The sequence below is a fragment of the Bacillus rossius genome, chromosome 5 (genome assembly GCF_032445375.1).
Source record: "Bacillus rossius redtenbacheri isolate Brsri chromosome 5, Brsri_v3, whole genome shotgun sequence".
NCBI lineage: Eukaryota > Metazoa > Arthropoda > Insecta > Phasmatodea > Bacillidae > Bacillus > Bacillus rossius.
The window spans coordinates 6,524,928-6,538,602 of record NC_086333.1 but is presented as its reverse complement, the minus strand read 5'-3'; positions in this window follow the sequence as shown (position 1 = coordinate 6,538,602).

Sequence of the window (13,675 nt, the reverse complement as noted above, 5' to 3'; positions counted from 1 at the left end):
CACTGGAGGTGTTGGGCACTAAACAGGTGGAGGTGCAGTTCAAGGCCAGGAAAAGTATACCTCTGGAACTGTTGGTAGTACAAGTTAAGGGCCCTAGTTTGTTGGGCATTCGTGGCTAGAGCCACTAGTCATAACACAAGTTGGGGTTAATCGTGTTGGGGTGTGCTGCAATGACAACTTGTTAGATATTATGTTAAAGCAATACCCCTTAGTGTTCAGGACAGATGAATTTGGGACGTACAGAGGACCAAAAGTGTCACTAGCGGTAAAACCTGGCAGTCAACCTGTGTTCAGGAAGTGCTGATCGGTAGCGTTTGCACTAAGGGAAAAGGTTCGCTGTGAGATTGATAGACTGGTGGAACGGGGTGTGTATGAACCAGTAGTTTTTTTCCGGATGGGCAACTCCATTGGTGCCTATAGTGAAATGTGATGGATCAGTGAGGTTGTGCGGGGACTAAAGAGCACAGCGAACAATGTTGCATTAGTGGAAGTTTATCCCTTGCCTACTATCAACGAAGCTTTTGCAATGCTGGAAGGTGGACAGATTTTTACGAAACTTGACCTTAAGGAGGCTTATTTGCAAGTGATGGTGGACGAAGTGACGGCAGAGTTACTAATGGTTAACACCATGAAGGGGTTGTTTCGGGTATGGCGACTGCCTTTTGGGGTCAGTAGTGGCCCAGCCATCTTCCAGCGGCTAATGGAAATATTGCTAGCCGGAATCACTGGTACAGTGGTATTGTTGGACGATATTTTGATCTGTGTTAGGGACGAACAGGAATTGATGGTACATGTTGAGGAAGTGCTGAGGAGACTAGAAAATGCAGGGTTGGTACTAAAAAGGTCAAAGTGTCAGTTTGCGGTGAATGCAGTTACTTTCTTGGGTCATCTGGTTGATGGCAATGGGGTCCACCCCCTTCTAAGCAAAGTAGAAGCCATACATAAGGCACCAGTGCCACAGAACAAGAAAGAACTACAAGCTTTCTTGGGGCTGCTAAACTTTTATGACATGTTCTTGAAAGGTCGAACTGAAGTTTTGGAACTGCTGCATCGGTTACTGGATGATGCTGCAAGTTGTAAATGGACAGAGAGACATGTGGAAGCCTTTGATAAGGCGAAACAGCTTTTGCAGTCTGACCAAGTGTTAGTACACTATGACTTGGATAAAACGGTTATTGTGACATGTGATGCCTCGGACTATGGAGTTGGAGCAGTATTGTCACCCCAGATGGAAGATGGCTCGGAGGCACCCATAGCATTTGGATCCAAGACATTGCAGATATGTGAACGAAATTATGCACAACTTGATAAGGAAGCTTTATCTGTAATGTTCGGAGTAACAAAGTTCAAGCAATACCTTATTGGCAGACCATTCAAGATTGTAACGGATCACAAGCCCTTGCTTTGGTTACTGCATCCAACGAAGGCCATTCCTGAGTCTCTGTCTCCAAGGTTGTTGCGGTAGAGTTTACAGTTGGCCATGTTTTGAAAATACGAGCTTGAATATCGGCCAGGATCTCAAATCGGTCATGCGGATGCATTAAGTTGATTGCCAGTCCAGGTTCCAGAGGTCCAAGTGCCAAACCCCCCAGAAGTTATGCTGTTGGAGGAAGTTACACGGGTGCTGATGCTGCAAGATTCACCTCGTCTGATCCTGGAGCCCGGGGCTATAGCAAGAGAAACAGAAAAGGATTCAGTTTTATCTGCCGTGATACAGTTTGTCAAGACAGGATGGCCAGGTAAAGGCGCGCCCGAATTGCAACCCTACTATGTGAGGCGGGATGAATTGTCGGTTCACAAGGATTGTCTGCTATGGGGAAACAGAGTAGTTATACCCCTCAAGTTTAGACCGGACATGATGGCCATACTTCACGCGAATCACGATGAGGTGGTCCGATGAAGGCAGTAGCACTAAGCTATTTTTGGTGGCCTAAATTAGATGCACAGATTGAGGAGGCAGTCGGTGGTTGCGAAGGGTGTCAGAGGTGTGGAAATAACCCACCGAAGGTAGAGGGGTCTTGGCTGCCAACAGGGAAGCCATGGAGCAGGGTACATATGGATTTTGCGGGGACGTTCCAAGGAATGCAGTTCCTTGTTGTGGTGGATGCATTCTCAAAATGGCCGGAGGTGCGACGGGCCACAAGTATGTCAGCCAATGTGGTCGTGCAGGAACTACGTGACATATTTAGCTGTCACGGGCTTCCATATGTGCTAGTGGCAGATAATGGAACAGCATTCCGCTCACAGGAGTTGCAACAGTTTCTGGCGAATGATGGTGTCAAAATGTTGTTTTCTCCCCCCTACCTTCCATCCAGTAATGGCTTAGCAGAGCGAATGGTACAGACTGTTCAGCAAAAGCTTAGGAAGATTACACAGGATAACTAGAAAAGACGGGTGGCGCACATTTTGTTGTCATTGCGGACAACGCCTAGCGCAGAAGCAACCAAAACACCTGCCGAACTGTTCATGAACAGGTCATTACAGACTGCCTTGACCAAGCTTCACCCATCTTCATGGGTAGATGACCATCAGTGGTCAAATGCTGCTATCACCCAGAAAAGTAGACAGTTTGACTCAGGTGATGAGGTGTGGTTTCGAAATCACGCAGCCGGGCAAAGGTGGTTAGTGGGATGGGTCACAGGCAGGGAAGGAAACAGAATCTTTGTAGTGCAGGATGAACAAGACCATGAATATAGAAGGTATGTTGACCAATTACGACATCGCACGGCTCCCTCGTCACAACAGGAGGACCGGGAGCTGCTCAGCCCAGTCGCGTCCAGTGAATCTTCACCTGCCAGTGGTGTTCCAGAGAAATCGGGTACAGCAACTCAACTACCCGAGACACCAACATCGGCAGAGCAGCCAGCACTGCAGTCCAGCCCAGTTGGGGCCAGTGAATCTTCTCCATTTAGAGGGTTTCCAGCAGAGCCAAATGCCGCGTCAGCAGTGCGTGGACACTCAGAGCGCCAGAGAAGACAGCCCAACAAATTGCAGGACTATGTAACATTTTAGGAGGGAGGGAACTGTTGTGTGTTGTTCCGAACAATGTGGTTGTGTTAGGTTGGTAGTGTGTGTGTTTTGATATGTTGGTTGTCTGGCGTACCACGCTAGTTGTAAACAGTCTTGTGTGCAGTAAACAGGACATGTAATAATAACAAAAGAGGATATTACATATACATTTCAGAAACGAAATACTGTTACATAACAAAATGTACATTTCATATACATTTCAGACACATTAAAGTTTGGCAATACAAAAGCGTAAGGCAATCGGATGGTAGGAAATGGGAAGATCCGGTGATTTGCCACTCTTATGTATAGGGGTAATGTAAAATTCATACCAACTATGGGGTATAGTACCCTGTCGATACATGGTATTATAAGCATTGAGCAGTACGTGTAGAGCTGTGTCTGAGAGGTTTTGTAACATGCTATGCGTGATTAAATCCAGGCCCACTGCGGAGTCACGGACAACAGACAAACATCATTTTAGTTCCGATATAGAAAAATCCTCTAAGAGAATTTGACCGTCTTTGGGAAGTTTCGTGCGGATTTCAATATTTGTAGTGGGAATAGCGACATGAGTGGGTACAAAATCAGGTGCAACCATAGTCATATATTCCGGCAATAGACTAAAAGGCATAGTAATGGGACGAGGAGAGAAAATACTATAACGGATTTGGTTACACTTACGCCAAAGGGTATTGATAGGTATGGTAAGAGTTAAACTAGTGCAATATAATCGCCAATGGAAACATTTACGTTGCTTCCAAAGCCATGACGTGTCCCGGCAACAGCGTCCAGTGCTGGAGTGGCTTGAGGTGGGGTGAAAAGCCTGCTGGTATGTTGGCGCTTGTCTGAGATGCCTGCGTTCTGCCCTCTTGCTGGGCAGGGGAACAAGGAAGTGGAAGGGTCCTAGAGCGTAATCCTCTAAAGGCCGCTCCAGGGGAAGAGGGATGCTAGAGCGTAATCCCGAAGGCCACTTCGGATGAAGGAGAGTGATATAGAGTGAGAGGGGGGAAGAGGAAAGCAGAAAGTAATACACCTAATTCTAGATTCCTGCTGTATTTCCCCAGATTTTTCTGGGGTAAGGATCTCTGACTGGTACGCCGTTACCTCATATGCTCGGCCGAGAGCATGTGACAGCGATACCAGGAACTATTATGTTCCCATAACTCGCTATGTGGTTGCCAATATAAATATTGCGACCCCGTCACTTTGTTCGAATCATTGGAAACGACGGCGGGGCGCGAAGTGTGCGATTTTAAGATTAAAGGTGGCTCACGGTCCAGAAAGAAGTAAAATAGCTGTCGCTTGTTGCTTGGCTCTATTTTTATTAGTGTAGATGTTAGGCGGGGGGAGGTCACCCTTTCCCCTCAGTTAGTTGGCTAACTGATGCATGAGAGTGTCGTGATGTCTGTATTTAGAGGCCTGTGGAGTGTGCGCAAAAATGGCCTAATTAATCTCGTTGTGTGAGTGTAGTGTATAGCTCCAAGGCCGCACATACCCGGCTGACCAAGCAGGCATATCATCGTGTAGAGTGAGTCCGGTGAAGGAGAGAGCGCATAGAATTAGTAAACACTGCGATGATACCTGCAATTTTTTATTAAAAAAATTTTTGGGGAAAACAACTAGCATGAACTATAGTCCCGCATGGGCTAATGAAGACCTGAAAGAATGAATTTATAATAATTTTAATTAAATTCGGGAAGCGATTAAATGTAAAGTTTCCGTGAGTTGCTGCTTCGGGTCACGCTCAGGAGAGGACATAGCTTCATGTCGCCTGTCGCCAGCAAAAGGCAGTCGGTCAGTTAGAGAAATTGCCCAATCCTTCATCACAAGTCCCTGGCCACAACTCCTACGCTTAAGTTCTAAAGGTGATGTACAGTTGACCGGGCTATACTGATAATAAATTTACACGGTAATATAGGGCCCTGCTGGGCCGCATTTCGGCTGTGTATACTTGTTTCGGTGCAGTGTGCACTGGGATGTATGTGGCCTTGGCTTAGGCAAGTCGCGGTTTTTTAAATTGTCGCTGGACAGCTGGGTCGTAGTCGGGGATAGTATGTATAAAAACTTTAGGATGTGCCGGGAGTTGGCCATAAAAAGACCTATTTTGGCGTTTTATATAGTCCGAGACATATTCTACTTTAAGGAGCTGGTGTACTTCTAGATTGCTAGTATACCAGGTGCAATCTGATATTACTCGCAGGAATCTATTTTGTGTTATTTTAAGCTTTTTTATGTGCGACTTGGCTGCATGGCCATATATTTCGCAAGCATAAAGAAGTTGAGGGCGAACTATTTGTAGGTATAGTTGAAGTTTTTTCTTTCTGGGGAATTGAGGGGCCTTAAACATTGGGTATAGGGATCTTAAAGTGCCGATTGCAATCCCTGAAACTTTATTAACCTGGTGTTTCCAGGTGAGACTTGAGTCGAGAGTTAGGCCTAAATATCTTACAGATTTTTCGTAGGGAATTTCTTGATTAAAGATTTTAAGTGCGCGATCAGGAGCTGTACGTTTTTTAGTTAAAATTATTGTGGTTGACTTGGCTCCATTAATTTTAATGCGCCAACGAGTGTACCACTGTTCTAGTGATGTGAGCTGTCTTTGGACAATAGTTAAGGTGAAATTTAAATTAGAGGATTGATAAACTACCGTAGTGTCATCCGCATAGAGCTGTACATGGGCATTCTGACTGGTACAGTACAAGCCAAGCTTATATACAATACAGTTACATTATCATTACAGTCAATATTTACAGATTTAGCTTTTGCAGCATGTTCTATAAGATGTCACTGACTGTCCTGATCATATGCTAATTTCTGACTCTCGGGATGCTCCCAACATGAGTGGAAGCCCACTCCTTCCCTGAGTAATGACACAATGAATCCCACTTATTTACATTCTGCAGCAGGCACCATCTATTGGTGCCGGGTGCATCACCATCTTACAAGATAACTATCTTTAGCATAGAGATTAGGTAAAAAAAATACTCTGCAGTGTCGGGGCAGCCATGTTTGTTTTAGGGATGAGCATGTAGCACTCGCACAAGGGTGCCGAGGCCAAATGCAGGACACGACACCCGTTTCGCTATTACTTGCGCTTTTTTAAGGTTTATGTAATTATCTATGGTGGACATACGATTATATTGTCGAAACGCAGTAATTCGATGCGTATTAGCCATATCACATAAAGTATCCCACCAAGGTGGTCTATGATATTTCGTGTGTGTAGATTTGAGTCGATAGGGCATTGTACATCGAGCAGCTTGCAATATAGAGTGATAAAATAGGACATAAGACTCATCAGAAGAAGTTGAAGGTCGCACCGAAAGATTCTCGTCGACCAAGATGCCATACTGTAGCCAGTCCGCGTGTAAGGGGTTAAATTCATAATAGTTATGTGCGGACATGTTATCATGACGGGTAGTAGGTTGCGTATGTATGAGCAATGGGTAATGATCACTGCCCCACGTATCCTGTAGGATAGTCCATTGCAAAAGTCCTGCTATATTGGGTGTGGTAAATGTTAGATCAATGGCTGTAGATGTGGAGGGCCTATCCATGTTGGTCCAGCATTATTTAGCAATATAAATTGAGACGAAATTAGAAAATCGTACAAAGTATCACCTGCGGGGTCATGAAATTCATTTCCCCAATGAGCATGATGGGCATTAAAATCCCCTCCCACAAAGATGGAGCCAGTAAATTGTTGAAAAAATTTATCCCATAGTACACCTGAATACCCTACCCGAGCAGGGGCGCAACAACAGGGGGGGGGGGAGGGTATTTTGCCCCCCCTCTGAAACCTTGAAGTGGGGACAAACGAGGGCAAAGAAAGTGCTGTGTAATCAATTTTTAGATAATAAAACTGCTTAAATAGCACCATTTTCCACCTTGAAATACAAATTTTCCCGGGGGAGAACCCCCGGGCCCCCCGCTTCAATAGTGGGGATAAATGATTCTTTATAAAAAGGTATATTCCCCCCCCCACCCCTTTGGAAATTTAGTTGTTGTGCCCCTGTACCCGAGGGTGTACATATATGGATACTACTGTCAGTCGATAATCTTTATGTATTATTTGTAACGCGACCGCATCAATACCAGTCATCGTGGGAGGGTATGTAATATGGACAGGTGTGGTGAATAAAGTGACATGCGATAAAATAGCCATTCCTAGATCGGTTCGGCGGTAGAGATGAACATTATATTGAGGGATATGAATTTTAGTGTCTGGTCGTAACTGTGTTGAAGAAAGATAATGGAGTAATGGATATCTATTCGCTACCAAAGGATGTGCATTTCATTGGAGAACTTGAAACATGTACCGTAATGTCATTTCAGTGGAGGGTTTGAAGAAAAGCAGACATTAAACTTTTTTTGTCAAAAGAATATGCATGGTATTGTCATGCTTTCTGAAACATAATTTCTATAGTGTCGATAAGGGAATTAAGTTTATCAACGTTGTATGTGGGAACCGATGGAGTCGGGGGGCAACTGTCTACATGTTTCTGTGTCCCTCCTGCCCTGAGCTCAGAAGAAGTAAGAGGGAAATCTTGCAGTGTATGTACGTTTGACCGGTCCGAATTGTTGTTCAATAAAACAGTATTCGCTATGTTTGACGTATTAGGTCTAAATTGAGAATAATATTGTTGAAGATTAAATGAATTAGTAGGAGTAGGTATAGTGACTGGAGGAATCGCTTTATAGCATACTGTATACCCGTCAGGACGGATATTAGATGACGATGGCATATGTGCTATAGACTGAGCATAAGAGTGTTCAACGTGGTGATCGGCATTGGTTTTATGACTTGGGTGTCTGACGACAGGGGGAAAGTCCAATCTACTAGAATCGTCCTTCACTGTGCCTATGGAGTGATGGTTACAATAGTGAAGTCCTGTATATTGTTGGAGTTGTTTTGCTTCTGCATACGTGAGATAATGGTAAGCTATAACCCTCTTTATTTCACGCTCTAATTCCCATATTGGACATTTAGCTTTATCATTGGAGGGATGAGGTCCGTGACAATTTATGCAGTTGGGAGTACTAGCATCAGGACATACATCTGAAGTATTGGTACCATGACAGAAACAACATCTCACATCTTTAGATCTGCACCATTGAAATTTTTGTCCAAAACGGTAACATTTATGACATTGAATAACTGACCATACTTGAGGTGTGACTTTAAATCTTTTTTTATAGATTGATATATATATTCCGGTAATACTTGGCCTTCGAAGGTAACTTTAATTAGTTTAATCGGGACTCTATTATTCGACGCTATTAGTTTGTGAGCCGTTCCAATCGAATGACCCTACTAAGTGGTGACTCGATGCCCTCAATCAAGTCCTCGAGGACTATATCTAATGTTATTCAGTATATCAGCCCTTCTCATTGCAGAAGACCTTGTGGGGAAAAACAACGTAAATTATGTACAGTAGCGATATCCGACAGTAGGAATTGATTGGCACCCTGAGCAGTTAAAAATGTTATTTTAATCCTATTCAGTCCCGAATGTTGCAGTTGTTTAATTTGAGGGTTAGGATTGAACTTTTTCCCTAAAGCTAAGGGGTGGAAATTCCCGATGTTCTGTTGTAACGACTCAACCAATATAATAAATAGACCAGGATGATTAGGAGATTACAACTTCATTGCACTATGTACATACCTGGCTGGTTGCGAATCCTCATTTGACTGAATAATAATTTTGAGTAATGAAGTTTGTTCGTCATCTGTTTCTAATTCATCATCTAACAACTTCCTTTTCATAAGACTACTAGTTTCTACTTCCATATTGAGAAATTAAATGCTATACAATTTCATAATTATATAAATCAACGCAGGCGATATCCAATGCACAACCGACCCCATCCGAATTATCATGTCTTCCCAATCACCTTCCTGAACAAAACTCGTTTGTCTAGGTCTCCCTATAGAGTAAAGGCTGGTCTACACGTACAGTCTTATCGTCAGTTTTGCATGAGTTGAAAAGACTGTCATGCAAGACTGCAAACTTCGCGCGTCTCCACTACTCAAACCCTTGATCAAATAATCACTCAGTTTTGCCGAAAAAGCCATGGAGGAAACACTGTTAGCCTCAGTAATGTTAATCTGTGCCCTAAAATTAAAAGAAAAAAATAAGCGACTACGTCGTTCCCGGTGGTCGAGGAAGTGGTTACTCAAGAGGGGAACATACTTCCATGTTAATCTCCTTCGAGAATTAAGACAGGAACCAGAAGATTGGCGTAACTACTAATGTATGGACTGCCGAACATGGCCGCCTCGCAAGGAAGAGAAAACTTTCTCTTCTTTGTGAGTCGGCGTCAAAAAACTTATATTAATTGAATTTACTCTATTACCAGTTAAAACATGTTCCAGGTGCCCAATTAAAATGTAGCACCTGGTAATTGGGTGCTTAAGGCTTAACAATGGTTTTATTGTCTTTAATTATTCAAATTGTGACATCAAGTTGGCGAATGTAAATTTACTAACATATTGTCCCACTGCGAATTGTTTTAGAGGGATTTCTCCTAGTCTGACTTGATCATAGTCACGGGCATTTTAATTAAGGCCAGTGGCCGCGGTGACTGTTAATGAGGTTTGTTGTCTGCTCCGTGCGTGGTGTACTCGCCCGGAGTGGCTACGATGCACTTATTACATGTCGGGTAATTAGTAATTTCGTACTAATGGCTTTTCCCTTAATTGAATTATGGGTTCGAGCCTCCGGGGTCCCATACTTTTAAATTTCATTACGTCTATTGGGGTCACGGCCGAGGCGCTCGCCTTACTCAATCCGGCTGGGCAAGGGGCGCGCTCCGAAAATGGGATACGGTACTGGCGGTGCGGAGCACGGGCTTAACGGCCATGGTCGGTACGACGTCAATTTAACCTGCCAGAGGCATTGACAACTGAGATATAATTCAATGAACTTCGTAAAAAAAACTCACGCGACCAATGGCGCAAATCTGAGGACATTTTTTATTAATGAACGAACGAGACAAACGCAATGGAAAGCGGCCAGGAGTAGACTGAGGAGAGAGAATTTCGAGCGATAAGACAGGTGTCTGTCTACATGTTCAAACTTGTCGTCAGTCTTGCATGTACCAAATGCTCCGGCCCGTCAGTCTTTTGGAGGTTTGTCATGCCTCGTTACGTTCATGCAAGACTGACGACTTCTCGTCCACACTTAACGTTTTGTTTGACAAACCTGGCATGTTCATACAAGACTGACGATAAGACTGTACGTGTAGACCAGCCTTAAGGGGTGATATAAACAAATGAATGTGAACAGTGCTGGCACAACTGCAAAAATTACTTCCCATTGACTTAGCATGTTATTTCTCTGTATCACTCTGACTTGACATGTTCTTCCCCTGTATACCGTTTCTTTAACTGCTCATATCTTCTGACTAAACAGGTTATTCCCATGTCTCATAACACGGCCATAAATATCTCATTTGAACTCATCCCACCACACTTGCAACAGAAAATGGCTGATTTTTGACTTCGCATGTTTTATCCCTGGACCCTTCATATGTATATGCGAAACAGCAACAAAATACATACAGTAATCAACCATGATGGTTTCCAAGAAAAAACCTCCAGACAAAAACATCCGCCCTAAACATTTTTAAGGCAGAACTCTTTATCAACAATAAAAATAAAGTCTTATTACTACAATATTTAAAAATATACTTGGCTTTCTCTACATAAAGTACTGTCTAGATGGTCGACCGATTTTCGGTATAATTATACTTTTAGTAACTACTGGGTGCATGAAAAAATGGCAGTAGGCCGCGCGAAAAAAGCTATGAATTCAACATTTTATTAAATTTTATTGCTTGCATTCACACCAATAAAAGAATAAAAACACTTCACACAATGTCTGTCCTTATCATTACTTATATTTATTTAATTTTTTAGAGCATAGATCTTTAACAATACTAGATTAATAATACCCTTGCACCTCAATATTTATTATATTTTATAAAATTCACTGCAAACAAACTAAGTAATGTGCTCATATACCAGCTACATCAGTCGAATGCTGCAAGCTTTCTCTACAAAAAGTACTATCAACTTTTTCGAAGTGGGTCGACAGATTTTCAGTATATGCTTTTAGCAACAACTCCATGCATGAAAAACTGGCAGTATGCCGCGCGAAAAATGCTATGAATTCAAGATTTTATTAAATTTTATTGCTTGCATTCACACCAATGAGAGCATAAACATACTTCACACAATGGCTGTCGTTATCAAAACTTATAATTATTTACTTTTTTTTAGAGCATAGGTCTTTAACAATACTACATTAATAAACACCCTTGCACCTCAATATTTATTATTTTTTAAAAACTTCACTGCTGACAAACTAAGTAATTTGCACATATACCAGCTACATCAGTCGATTGCTACAAGCTTTCTCTACAAAATGTACTGACCACATTTCAAATGGGTCGACAGATTTTATGTATATGCTTTAGCAACAACTCAATGCATGAAAAACTGGCAGGAGGCCGCGCGAAAAATGCTATGAATTCAACATTCTATTATATTTTATTGGGTTAATTAAGAACAATGAAAGTATAAACCCACTTAATACAATGTCTGTCCTTATCAAAACTTATTTTTATTTAATTTTTTTAGAGCAGAGGTTTTAAAAATACTACATTAATAAACACCCTTGCACCTCAATATTTAATATATATTAAAAAACTCGCTGCTGACAAAACTATGTAATGTGCTCATATAACTGCTACATCAGTCGATTGCTGCAAACTTTCTCTACAAAATGTACTGTCCACTTTTTCAAAATGTGTCGACAGATTTTCTGTAATGCTTCTAGCAACAATTCTGTGCATGAACAACTGGCAGTAGGCCGTGCTTAAAATGCTATGAAATCAACATTTTGACGTCGTCCTAAGTGCTCCTCCGGCTCGCTGAGGCCATTATTGCCTGTTGCTTCTTCAGGCTTGTGTGTGCGCCGGTGCCTGTGCACGAAAGTGTAACAAATGGCATTGGCCGAGAGGGGAACGCCCTGCAGAGGCGCCACCATAACAGTGATGCGTGTACATATCTATTTGTGTTGTTGTGTACCTGTAGATGGGTTTCTCGGGCGACTGAGTCGCGTCTCCCCACCTGTGACCATGTGGGCTCCACGCACTCGCACACGAAGGGAAGGGAGGGATTCATGTGCGCGCGGCAAGGGGGAAAGCCACTGAGACATCGCGGAACGTGGGTCGAGGCAGTCGCCTGAGTGGGATGAGAGTGCGGTCGCGAAGTTGTGAGTGAGAGCAGAACAGACACTGTCAGTCGCATCATCGTTGTCACGTCCCCGTCATTCGCGTCTTCGTCGGTCACATCACTGTCATTTGCATTGTCCGTCACGTCACCGTCGTTCGCGTCGGCAGTTACGTCACAGACTTTCGTGCATCCTCATTCACGTCACTGCCAGTCACATCACTGTCATTCACATCACTACCAGTCACGTCACCGTAATTCACACCACTGTCAGTCGCGTCACTGCCAGTCAGGTCACTACTAGTATCGTGTCGCGCTCAAAGTGCGTGGAGCCGGGCCTCGCCCTGATTGACTGTCACAGATGGAGGCCGTGACAGCCCGTGTACAGTGTGTGACGTGTGCAGTTAACACAGCTTAACATCATAAACTCTTTTATTTCACCCGAGTTAGGCTAGTTCCCTTGCCACGTGGCACGAACCTTATCTGCCGGAGCAACTGGGCAGCGACTCCGAACCACGGGAACGGCCCTAACATTGACAAAATGGCACCCAACTAGTGTGGCTGACCATGAGCTATTACATAGAAACGGACATGAATAGTGCGGATTTTCAAAACTTTCGGGAGCCGCGAGGATGCCGCAGGGAGTCGAGCGGGGACAAGAACGGCGCGGGAGCAGAAGCCGACGCGCTAAAATGGTGTGAAATTGCGCCGTAAAGCGATAAGAGCGCGTCACACAGGTATCGGGTTTCAATCGGCTGCGCGAGTGAGTTCGCTCTCCCCCCTTTTCCCCCTTCAAGGGATCGCACCGGATGAGCGCAGGCGAATTGTGCCCTTTGGGTCGAGCGGGAGCCGAGTCCAGCCGAGCGACGACGAGTTCAGCCGAGTCGGACCATTCAAGATCACCGCGCCACCAGGTAAACTTCCGTGGGACGAAGAGCATGAGTAAACGGGACCTCCGGCCATGGAGGAGGGGAAGGCAGCCCTGTCTGTTCCCCGCCACCCGACATCCCGGTCCGCCGCTCGGGCCGGAAAACAGCGCAGGACGTGGAATGCTACACACCTGTGCGCGTGAATATGGACGGGGTCTGCCAGGTGTGTCATAAGCTACATGGGGTGGGCAGCTTGCACAGGGAGGGCACTACACTATGGTGCTCATGTACCCCTAAGGAAAAAACTGTAAAAAAGGAAATATATAAGCATGACACTGAGCGGGCTGTGATAAGGGAGCGCGTGGGGTGCGCGATGGTAGGCTGTCCCAGGCGACCAGGCGAAACGGTGCGATGCTATGTGTGCGGCACTGTCATACACCGGATTTGCACGACTGCACGCGAATTCGGTAATTTCAGGGACCGACTATTTCTATGCACAGCCTGTAACGACGGTGTGCGGCGCTTTGGAGAGGCACAACTGGAACCGGTACAGCGAA